Below are 11,168 nucleotides of genomic sequence, written 5' to 3' on the forward strand. Positions count from 1 at the left end.
AGAGCAACCCTACTTGAAAAAGGCAGGCTCTAGCTCTTAATTAGATAAAAAACATAGTAACAATGTCAATGAATCATGGCAGGTAGGGAGCAAAGGCAGATGGATGCTCATGTTAATCTCTGGTGGGACTCTACTAACTTTTGTCCCATTACATCCTGGATGAATTTAGCTCAATAAGGGGAGAGCTGCTCTTGAAGGGGGGGCTAATTTGTTGGAGCTGAGTAATTTATTGCTGGTTACACACACATATTTGTTTGTGCCCATCCTAAGCGAAAACATATTAAAGAGGAGAAATAGCTTTTCAGATGCTTTCCTCATTATTTAAAGAGAAATTAATTTTATAGCCCTACAGGCTTTGATAGACAGATAACATAGCAGCAAGTATACCCATACAGAAGTGTGCAGTTACACAAGGTACCTACTCTTTTTTGATGGCTGGAGGCCTTTGATCTCAAGCACGTGTGTGTGTGTGTGGGGGGGGGAGGTGGGGGTGGAAATCTTGGCCACATTGGAAAATTCCCACTGATTCAGCAGAGTGAAGATTTCACCTCTGATAGCCAGGCTTGTCATGGGTTGCCATGCTGTTTCAAAATACTCCCTCTCTTTATTATTGTTGTGTGCATTGTGCTTTTCAGAAATATAAGAAGACAGATCCTTGTCCCAAAGACCATGCAATCTAAATAAGATGGAAGGCAGGAAAACAAATATACCATAGCTAGAGGGGCATGCAGGAAGAATAAGAATTGGGATTGTGGGTGGATGGAGTTCCCACAGGAATAAACTTGACTGTGATTTGCATTGTGAATTTGCCTATCACTTTGTAAGTTGTAAATTAATGTTATTTATCCTTTCCCTTTTTCTGACACTTCACTTCCATTTTGTGAGCATAAAGTCCATTTAAGCGCAAGTCGCCCATGGTGTAGGAGCAGGAAGGTAGTGTAGTTGGTTCTGAGGATGGCATGTTGGCAAACCAATGTGAATGGCAGAATCTGCTCAGCAGTACTGAGAAATCTTCCAGCAATTGTTTGATATTCCTCAGCAGTAAACAGTGATAGGGGAAGTGATGCAGGCAAACATTTGCTCGGAGAATTCAGTGGTGACTGAGATGTAATGAGGTACATCAGCCATTGTGCATTTTAATTCTCATTGAATCAGGCAAAGAGAGATGTCTGTAGGCAAGAAAAAAATGAACAAACCAGCGTTTGTGTTTCCTGCAGCAAGAACGTTTTACCAGAAACCGCTGAGAATAGTCAAAAGAAAATCATGAAGTGTTCGTAGATTTGCCATCAGCTGTACACAAGTCACCATTATGTCACATGTTACCTTTTTAGAACCTAAGCCTTTTCCTCAGGAGCTGAGTGTTACCTTTACCTTAATATCCCTCCGATGTTAACCATCAAAAGTCAATATGCTACATACAGTACAAACAACAACCTGCTCAGGTAGCTGTAAAGTTTACCAATAGGTGGCCAGATGCTTGTGTCAACTTGACTGATTAGCACAGTCCCACATACTATAACTGGATTCAACTGTTTACACATCCTGCCTATACCATAGGTAAAACTCAGATTGGAATGCTCAGGGTCCACCTGCAGCAGCTCTAGCCCAAGACTTCAATAGTTCAGGGAGCTTCCCTATACCTGTACTGTACTGATCAACTACTGGGATCTGCAGGTGTTCAAAGGCAAAATGTCTGCCGATGGTACTTATATGGCCCCTACTACCACAGTATCTGAGGTCAAGACTGTCCCGCCTGCCGGATACTGAGTTAATTCCAATACTGTCAAAGCTTGGAACTGATTAGAGAAGGAAAGAATAGAGAGAAATAGAATAGTATGATATGGCACACGAGGGACGGGGCAGGGGGAAGGTAATTTAAAGCTTTTAGGCCCAGACTGGGATTTAGGTGCCTAATTCTCATTGATTTCCCATTCAAAATCTGACCCTGTGTGTTCTGACACCATGTCATATTTTGTAACATTTGCTTTATGTGGCTGTAGTCTGTAAACAGCAGCTCTACACTACGTTATTCCAGTCAGAGACCCAGGCAGTGACCAATGCTTTATGAGTGTCGGCAAACAGCTTCCAAAAAGAACTGCACTTTACAGCTAATGACAAGAATTCCTCCAAAGTCTTGTTGCCTCTACAGTCAATTAAATAGAGATTTTAAGATAGTCTGCAATAGTCTTACATAACTTCCAACATGATATTCAAGAGGCTACACATGACCCAGCAGTCTTGGTGACAATGGCCTAACATCCATTCTGGCCTCGCAGGTTGTTTGGGGGGTCCACTTATGTTGCATTGTTCAAGCATATCCAAGCTACATGTAGCCTCTGCTCACACTTGCACTGGGCCACCACAGCCTTGTGTCCCTAGTTATGCAGCGTGCAAGGATTTGCAAGATCAAAGCCTACATTTATTAGTTCTTCAAACATGTGGCCTGAAGATAACATATGGTATGTTCTTACTTAAAGCCCACTTCAGTGGGGTATATAAAATATGCAGCACCAGGCCCTTTTCGCGCTTATTCACATTTCCCAGGAATCACACCACATTAACAGGGACATCTCTAGGTTAATTTCATCCCTATTGTCAGTTCGAGGAATTGGCCACAGAGCACTTCAAGTTTTTCCTGTTACTGAAAATGACTGTTGGCTACAATAATACTCTCATGAGACTCCATGAAAGGCCTGAAATTAACTAATGCCACCATTATGGTTTTCCATGGAAACACATATAGATACTGCCAAACATTGGGGTTATTTAAAAAAAAAAGGGAATTCCAATTTCCGTTAGATATGAATATATATAAAATATAAAGGGAAAAGCTGCAATTGCTTCATAATTTGTGTTAGTCAGAGTGCAGCCTGTTCCTGTGTCAGAACAGAACCCAGCAAACAAGCAGGCAGTGATTCAGTTCCAGTGAATGACTTACCAAATAGCCTCCAGCTCTTGCTGACCTGATGTAGCACTGAATAAGTGTCCTACCCTGGGAAAATATTTCCTGCTTCATTTTCATAAATATTTATGTAATTCCTTCTGGGAACCATGCCTCCTTTAGAAAACTAAGCCCACTGCTTCGTGACACAAATTTAACTCTGTTTACATTTGAGAGAGGAGCCCTATCTCAGATGTCTTTTTTTTTTTCCCCCTTCACATATCTTTCTCCCTTCAGAAATCGAATAGTGGGCTTGAGTCATAGGATTAGGATCCAGATCTGCGATTTGAACATTCCAAAGGTGGTTTGGTGTTCTAGTATTTCATGTTGTTAACACAACCAGACCTGAATCTGAGCTTCCCCACGAGTTCAGATCCACGGGTCTGGTTTGAGACCCATCTCTAAACACTATGTACAAGGAACAAAACAATTGCAGGGTAGAACTCTCAAAACTTTTATAGCTGGAAACAGCCCTCCATTTATAGCAGGAAATGCACTGCTTCCAACCTAAATGGAATTAACCTGGTATCTTTAAGTATCATCTCTCAGTGCTTGATACCTTGTATTGGCAGGGGGAGGAAGGATTGCACAAAAGATTGGAATTGAGAATCCCCCTGAGAGAGTGAGCATTTTCCTCTTCTCCACAAAAGCTAAGGGTATGTCTACACTACGAGAGTAGTTCGATTTTACTTAAATCGAATATGTGGAATCGATATTACAAAGTCGAACGTGTGTGTCCACACTAAGGACAGTAATTCGACGTTGTGAGTCCACACTAACGGGGCAAGCGTCGACATTGGAAGCGGTGCACTGTGGGCAGCTATCCCACAGTTCCTGCAGTCCCCGCTGCCCATTGGAATTCTGGGTCGAGCCCCCAATGCCTTCTGGGGAAAAAAATGTGTCGAGGGTGGTTTTGGGTAACTGTCGTCATCCAACCGTCACCACCGCCCTCCCTCCCTGAAAGCGCCGGCGGGAAATCAGTTCACGCACTTTTCTGGTCAGTGACAGCCCAAACGCCACAGCACTGCGAGCATGGAGCCCGCTGCGACCATCGCTGCAGTTATGGCCGTTGTCAACACCTCGCAGCTTATCATCCACTTTTCCCAGAGGCAGATGCTGAGAAATCGGGCGAGGAGGCTACGGCAGCGTGGTGAGGACCTGAAGTCTGAGAGTGGCACAGACTTGTCACAAAGCACGGGACCCCGCGCCAAGGACATTATGGTGGCAATGGGTCATGTTGATGTTGTGGAACGGCGATTCTGGGCCCGGGAAACAAGCACGGACTGGTGGGACCGCATAGTGCTGCAGGTCTGGGATGAATCACAGTGGCTGCGAAACTTTCGGATGCGTAAGGGAACTTTCCTTGAACTTTGTGAGTTGCTGTCCCCTGCCCTGAAGCGCAAGGACACCCGGATGCGAGCAGCCCTGAGTGTCCAGAAGCGAGTGGCCACAGCCCTCTGGAAGCTTGCAACGCCGGACAGCTACCGTCAGTCGCGAACCACTTTGGCGTGGGCAAATCTACCGTGGGGGTTGTTGTGATGCAAGTAGCCAACGCAATCGTTGAGGTACTGCTGTCAAAGGTAGTGACCCTGGGAAACGTGGAGGTCATCATAGATGGCTTCGCCGCGATGGGATTCCCAAACTGCGGTGGGGCTATAGATGGAACTCACATCCCTATTCTGGGACCGGACCACCAGGCCAGCCAGTACATTAACCGAAAGGGCTACTTTTCAATGGTGCTGCAAGCACTGGTGGACCATAGGGGACGTTTTACAAACATCAACGTCGGATGGCCGGGCAAGGTTCATGACGCTCGTGTTTTCAGGAACTCAGGTCTGTTTAGACGGCTGCAGGAAGGTATTTACTTCCCGGACCACAAAATAACTCTTGGGGATGTGGAGATGCCTATAGTGATCCTCGGGGACCCAGCCTACCCGCTAATGCCCTGGCTCATGAAGCCCTATACAGGCGCCCTGGACACTGAAAAAGAACTCTTCAATTACCGGCTGAGCAAGTGCAGAATGGTGGTGGAGTGTGCTTTTGGACATCTCAAGGGGAGATGGAGAACCTTACTGACTCACTCTGATCTCAGCGAAACCAATATCCCCATTGTTATTGCAGCTTGCTGTGTGCTCCACAATCTGTGTGAGAGCAAGGGGGAGACCTTTATGGTGGGGTGGGAGGTTGAGGCAAATAGCCTGGCTGCTGATTACGCCCAGCCAGACAGCCGGGCGATTAGAAGAGCCCAGCGGGACGCGCTGTGCATCCGGGAGGCTTTGAAAGCTAGGTTTCTGAGTGAGCAGGGTAACCTGTGACTATTAAGTTTGTTTACAGAGAAGCTGAACCTGCCCCCGTTTCTTTACCCAGTAAATGTTCACTATCCTCTCCAGTTACATACCCCGTTCACCCCGTTCCCCCCCTTCCAACACACGTTTAAAAATAAAATCACTTGAAATTTGTTAATGAACACCGTTTTCTTTATTATTGTTTTCGCGGGAAAGTGTTGAACCTGGGACGCAGACTGTGGTGGGGAGCGGGTATAGTGTAGTGATGCAAAGGACGCTTCTAAACTCCAGAAATGACAGGCTCCGCACTGGTGGACTGGTTGTTTCAACAGAGCCTGCCACCCCTCCTGTTCGGGACTCTGTGTGTGGGGGCTATGTGACTTTGTGGCAGGGGGAGGACGGTTACAGATCCCCTGCTGCATGGCTCTATGATCCAGGATAAGGACCGCTGCATAAGATCTCTAACCGCCCTCCCACGCCACAGTCACATAGCTGCCCCCCCCCCACACAGAACATGAAAACCACCTCCCAGACTGACCAGGGTAACTAGTGAATGCAATGTGTGTGTGCCCTGCTGCTGAACCTGCCCCCGCGTCTGTACCCTGGTAAAGGTGACTGTCCTGTCCAATTACCAACCCCCTTCCCCCCCTTCAAACAGACTCTCCTCTAAAAGAACATGATGGAAACAGTAATTAACAGAAACGTATTTTTTATTAGCAACTACACATGAAACTGGGGGATGAAACTGGGACGGGGGCTTGGGTGAGGCGGGAAGGAAAGGACTTATCAAATTTTGGGGAATGAGAGCCTTCTGGTACTTGAGCAGTCTGCAGGGGTGGAGTGAGAGTTTTCACGGACTCTGCCGCCCCTCATTCTTGGGACTTTGGGTGAGGGGGGTATGGGACTTTGTGGCGGGGGAGGGCGGTTAGAGATAGACTGCAGCGGGGCTCTGTACTCCTGCCTCCGGTCCTGCAGAACATCCACAAGGCGCCGGAGCGTGTCCGTTTGCTCCCTCATTAGTCCAAGCAGCGTTTGAGTCGCCTGCTGGTCTTCCTGCCACCACCTCTCCTCCCGTTCCATGTGTGATCGGTGCATTTGGGACAAGTTCTCCCTCCACTGGGTCTGCTGGGCTGCCTCGGCTCGGGAGCAGCCCATAAGTTCCGAGAACGTGTCGTCCCATGTCCTCTTCTTCCTACGCCTAATCTGCGCTAGCCTCTGGGACTGTGATGCCAGGGTATTTTGGGAGACAGTCACAGCTGTGGGATGGGAAAAAGGGAATGAATTCCTCAGAAAGATAAATTTTTGGTTGAACAAAGAACATAGTCTTTCTCTGTGAACAAGACCATGCACAGCACCTATCACATGCGCACTCAGGACAAGGTCGAATTTTTGGCCTTCGCATTCAGTGCCTGGGGTCTTGCAGTGCAGATCAGACAAGCGGGACAGGACAGCGGAATTTGGGTAACAGGCTGACATGGTAAGCCGTAGACTTGTGGCTGCTTAAAACTTTAATAATAGCACTGGCCTCCTTTCACGGTCAAAGCAATGCTCCTAGCGTTGGCCAGTTCCTGCTGCCAGCAATCCGGCAAGCATGAACTCTGCCCCTGTCCCACCCCCTCGTGGCTGTCCCAGGGAAAGATCCCTGTATGCTGCCCCTCTCCCGCCTCCACCGCGTGGCTGTAAACCGCCGGTTACAGTTCTGTAAAGGAACAGGCAAGCAGTCCCAATACTAACATTCCCCTACCTAATTCAAAGCAGGTCACCATGAGCGACATCACTCTGATGAGGATTTCAGAGACGGAGAAAGAACGGATGCTTCGGGAAGCCTGCAAAGACCAGGGCCCTATGCCTCCCTGCTCTGCAAGGCAATGATCCCGGAGTACTTGATGATCTCCTGGCGCGGAAACGTTTCCTACTACGGAGGACACAATAAGGCCGCTCTCCCAAGGAACCTCATGCAAAGGCTTTCCAATTTCCTCCAGGAGAGCTTCATGGAGATGTCCCATGAGGATTTCATCTCTATCCCCGGACATATAGACCGAATTTTACTGTCGCTGCATTGGCAAGGACTAAACAGTGGAGCGCCTAGGGCAAACCAATCATGATAAACCGGACATTGTTAGATTTTTTTGCAGTAGTTGCACTGCCAAGGACTGAAACGTTAAGCGCCTAGGGCAAACAAATCATGAAAAACCCACTGTTAATATGAATGTTCTGTTCAAAATAAATGTTTACATGTTTAAAACACTTACCGACTGATCCTTCCCCTGATTCTGGGTCAGGGTTAATGCCTGGGGACGGTTGGTAGGGGATCTCTGTGAGGGTGATGAAGAGATCCTGGCTGTCTGGGAAATCAGCGTTGTAAGCACTGTTGACTGCTTCGTCCTCCTCATCTCCTTCCTCATCTTCCCCGTCCGCTAACATCTCAGAGGAAGCGGCCGTCGACAATATCCCATCGTCAGAGTCCACGGTCAGTGGTGGGGTAGTGGTGGCGGCCGCACCTAGGATGGAATGCAGTGCCTCGTAGAAACGGCATGTCTGGGGCTGGGATCCGGAGCGTCCGTTTGCCTCTTTGGTCTTCTGGTAGCCTTGTCTCAGCTCCTTGATTTTCACGCGGCACTGCGTTGCATCCCGGCTGTATCCTCTCTCTGTCATGGCTTTTGAGATCTTCTCGTAGATCTTTGCATTCCGTCTTTTCGATCGCAGCTCGGAAAGCACGGACTCATCGCCCCACACACCGATCAGATCCAAGACTTCCCGATCAGTCCATGCTGGGGCCCTCTTTCTATTCTGAGATTGCATGGCCATCTCTGCTGGAGGGCTCTGCATCGTTGCCAGTGCTGCTCAGCTCGCCACGATGTCCAAACAGGAAATGAGATTCAAACTGGCCAGACAGGAAAAGGAATTCAAATTTTCCCGGGGCTTTTCCTGTGTGGCTGGTCAGAGCATCCGAGCTCGGACTGCTGTCCAGAGCGTCAACAGAGTGGTGCACTGTGGGATAGCTCCCGGAGCTATTACCGTTGATTTCCATCCACACCTAGCCTAATTTGACATGGCCATGTCGAATTTAGCGCTACTCCCCTCGTTGGGGAGGAGTACAGAAGTCGAATTTAAGAGACCTCTATGTCGAACTAAATATCTTCGTTGTGTGGACGGGTGCAGAGTTAATTCGATGTAACGCTGCTAAATTCGACATAACCTCCTAGTGTAGACCAGGCCTAAGAAATAAAGCAGTGTTACATTGCGACCTTTCAGCAAGAGTAATTTATGATTTTATCTAACGTGTTTGTGTGTGTGTGTGTGTGCGCGCGCGTGTGCATGCCGGGAACATAACACACACACACTTACTTAGTTATTTATTTCTCTTTTTTCAGGGTTGGGCAAACTTTTTGGCTGGAGGGCCACATCTGGGTGGGGAAACTGCATGCAGGGCCATGAATGTAGGGCTGGGGCAGGGGGTTGGGGTGCAGGGTGTGGGAGGGGGTGCAGTGTGCAGGAAGGGGCTCAGGGCAAGGGGTTGGGATGCAGGAGGGGTGTGGGGTGTACAAGGGGGCTCAGGGCAGGGCGTTGGAGTGCAGGAGGGGGCTCAGGGCAGGGGATTGGGGTGCAGGAGGGGTTTGGGGTGCAGGCTCTGGCCCGGCATCTCTTACCCGGAGCAGCTCCAGGGTGGCAGCAGCTCCTGGAAGCACAGTTTGGCAAAATATGGCCTATGACACTGTTGTTATCCTGCTGGTAAAATATTTGTTTAAATAGACTTCTAGATAACACAGTTCCAACTCCAGCATAGTCCAGGTCTAGCACAGTCTGTGTCCTAGCTGAAGGCTTCTTCACGTCTTGGGTCACAGCACTGTGCAGCGTGGGGGTACTGTGTAATATATTGGCTCTGTAACACAAACCCCCTTACAACTCTGTGCATGTTTTATGAGTGTCTTATACAGCCATCTAGTGGCTGGCACACAGAGGCAAAGGGACTTACTACTAGCAGTAGATACAATTCTCCTTTGTCTTAAGTGGTAGAGGCCTGTGATTTTGGATCTGAAAGACCAGGTTCTAGTCCCAGTTTCATGTGTGTGTCTGATTTATACAATCATTGTTGTTGTTTGCACTACATGGATTTCTTATAATGTCACCTTGCATAACACACCTGTGTACAATTCAGTACTAGTATGTAGTGATTTCTCTGCTTCTGGAGAAGTTCACACCTCTCTAGACATTGTCCAGCCATCTGTGACAGAAATAAATTTTATCTCCGGGGCTCATTAAAGTACTTCTGATTAGTAATTTTGCCATTGGAATGTACCAGTGTAAAACAAATAGCAGGTGTTTTCAGAATATGTTCTTGGGATAGGATAACCAAAACTACAAGCTATTTCCCCCTCATGTTTTAAATGATATACATTTAGGTGCTTTGCTCTACAATTAATCCCCTGCCTGCACTTACAGATTTAGTCCTGGGTATAAAAGAAATGTTCATAAGTCACAGAAGTATTTCAACCATCTCCAGATTTTGCCCTTTGGCATTGTTTAATTATTCAAATTCTAAGCTGATGGGTAATGGAATTTGTATTTAGAAATAACATTAAATCAGTTCCAGAGAGAGATAGCGTAAGTAAAATCTTATCCAACATCTTAATTTCTTCAAATGTTTCTTATCTAGATCCAGCTGGAACAATGTTTTATTAATATGAACCACATTCTTTTTCAGTTCAAGGTCCAGAACACGGCACACTCCTAGGACTTTACATTAGGAATTATACCTTGCTTACCAATATTGCCTAATCCAAAGCACTGCATGCTGATGTGTTTTTATCCTAACTTAGATATATTTTAATTCCTTGTTTCTAGTGAGAGACCTGAAGCCCTGGGTAGTAACTAGAACTTGGCATGAGCTGCATAGTTCAGAGCTAGATTAGGATCTGAATTCTTCCAAGGGTCTGGGTCAGGGGTCGGCAACCTTTCAGAAGTGGTGTGCCGAGTCTTCATTTATTCACTCTAATTTAAGGTTTCACGTGCCAGTCATACATTTTAACGTTTTTAGAAGGTCTCTTTCTATAAGTCTATAATATATAACTAAACTATTGTTGTATGTCAAGTAAATAAGATTTTTAAAATGTTTAAGAAGCTTCATTTAAAATTAAATTAAAATGCAGAGCCCCCCGGACTGGTGGCCAGGACCCGGGCAGTGTGAGTGCCACTGAAAATCAGCTTGAGTGCCGCCTTCGGCACACGTGCCATAGGTTGCCTACCCCTGGTCTGGGTTCTTGATGATAGATCATTTCTAATATTAACCAGTTCCCATCCACAGCGCATAACAGATATGTGCCATAAAAAGCACACACAATGCTGCATCACATACCTGGTATGTTCCCTTTAAAATGCTTATTTCCCACACAAAGAATTATGGTGATTCACAGGGGCAGAAAGTGACAAAATGAGTAAAGCAATACCATGAAATCTCTGATTGTTGTTCTCCCTCTCCTCCCCAGTCCTTGTGCAACACACATTCTGGTCCCTGAGATGCAAAAAACTCACTTTGCACAGCGGTGGAGGCAGTTTGGCTGATCTCTCAAGTGAATCTATCTGTGTTGTTGACATGGCTCATTAACTACTGAATATGTCCACATGAGCAAGACATACAGCTGTGTCCACATTCCTGGGCTTGGAATCCTGCCCTTGTTGCCCACAGTCAATGTATGCACATGATCGCTTGGCTACCCATTCTAATACCCATGTGGTAGGATGGCTTAGTGCCTACTCACAAGTGGTAAGCCAATTTCACTAGGGCACAGATGGACACTGAAGATGGACTTAGATTAACATCCTGCTTAATGCTGCTAGTGCCAGCTCCTCTGCGGCAATCAGTCTCTTCTCTATGACAACAATTTCTAAACTAAGGAATGAGTGAAACCAAAAGGGATTCACAGAAAGCACGTGTTTCACTT

Source organism: Emys orbicularis, chromosome 2 (genome assembly GCF_028017835.1).
Source record: "Emys orbicularis isolate rEmyOrb1 chromosome 2, rEmyOrb1.hap1, whole genome shotgun sequence".
In the NCBI taxonomy this organism is placed as follows: domain Eukaryota; kingdom Metazoa; phylum Chordata; order Testudines; family Emydidae; genus Emys; species Emys orbicularis.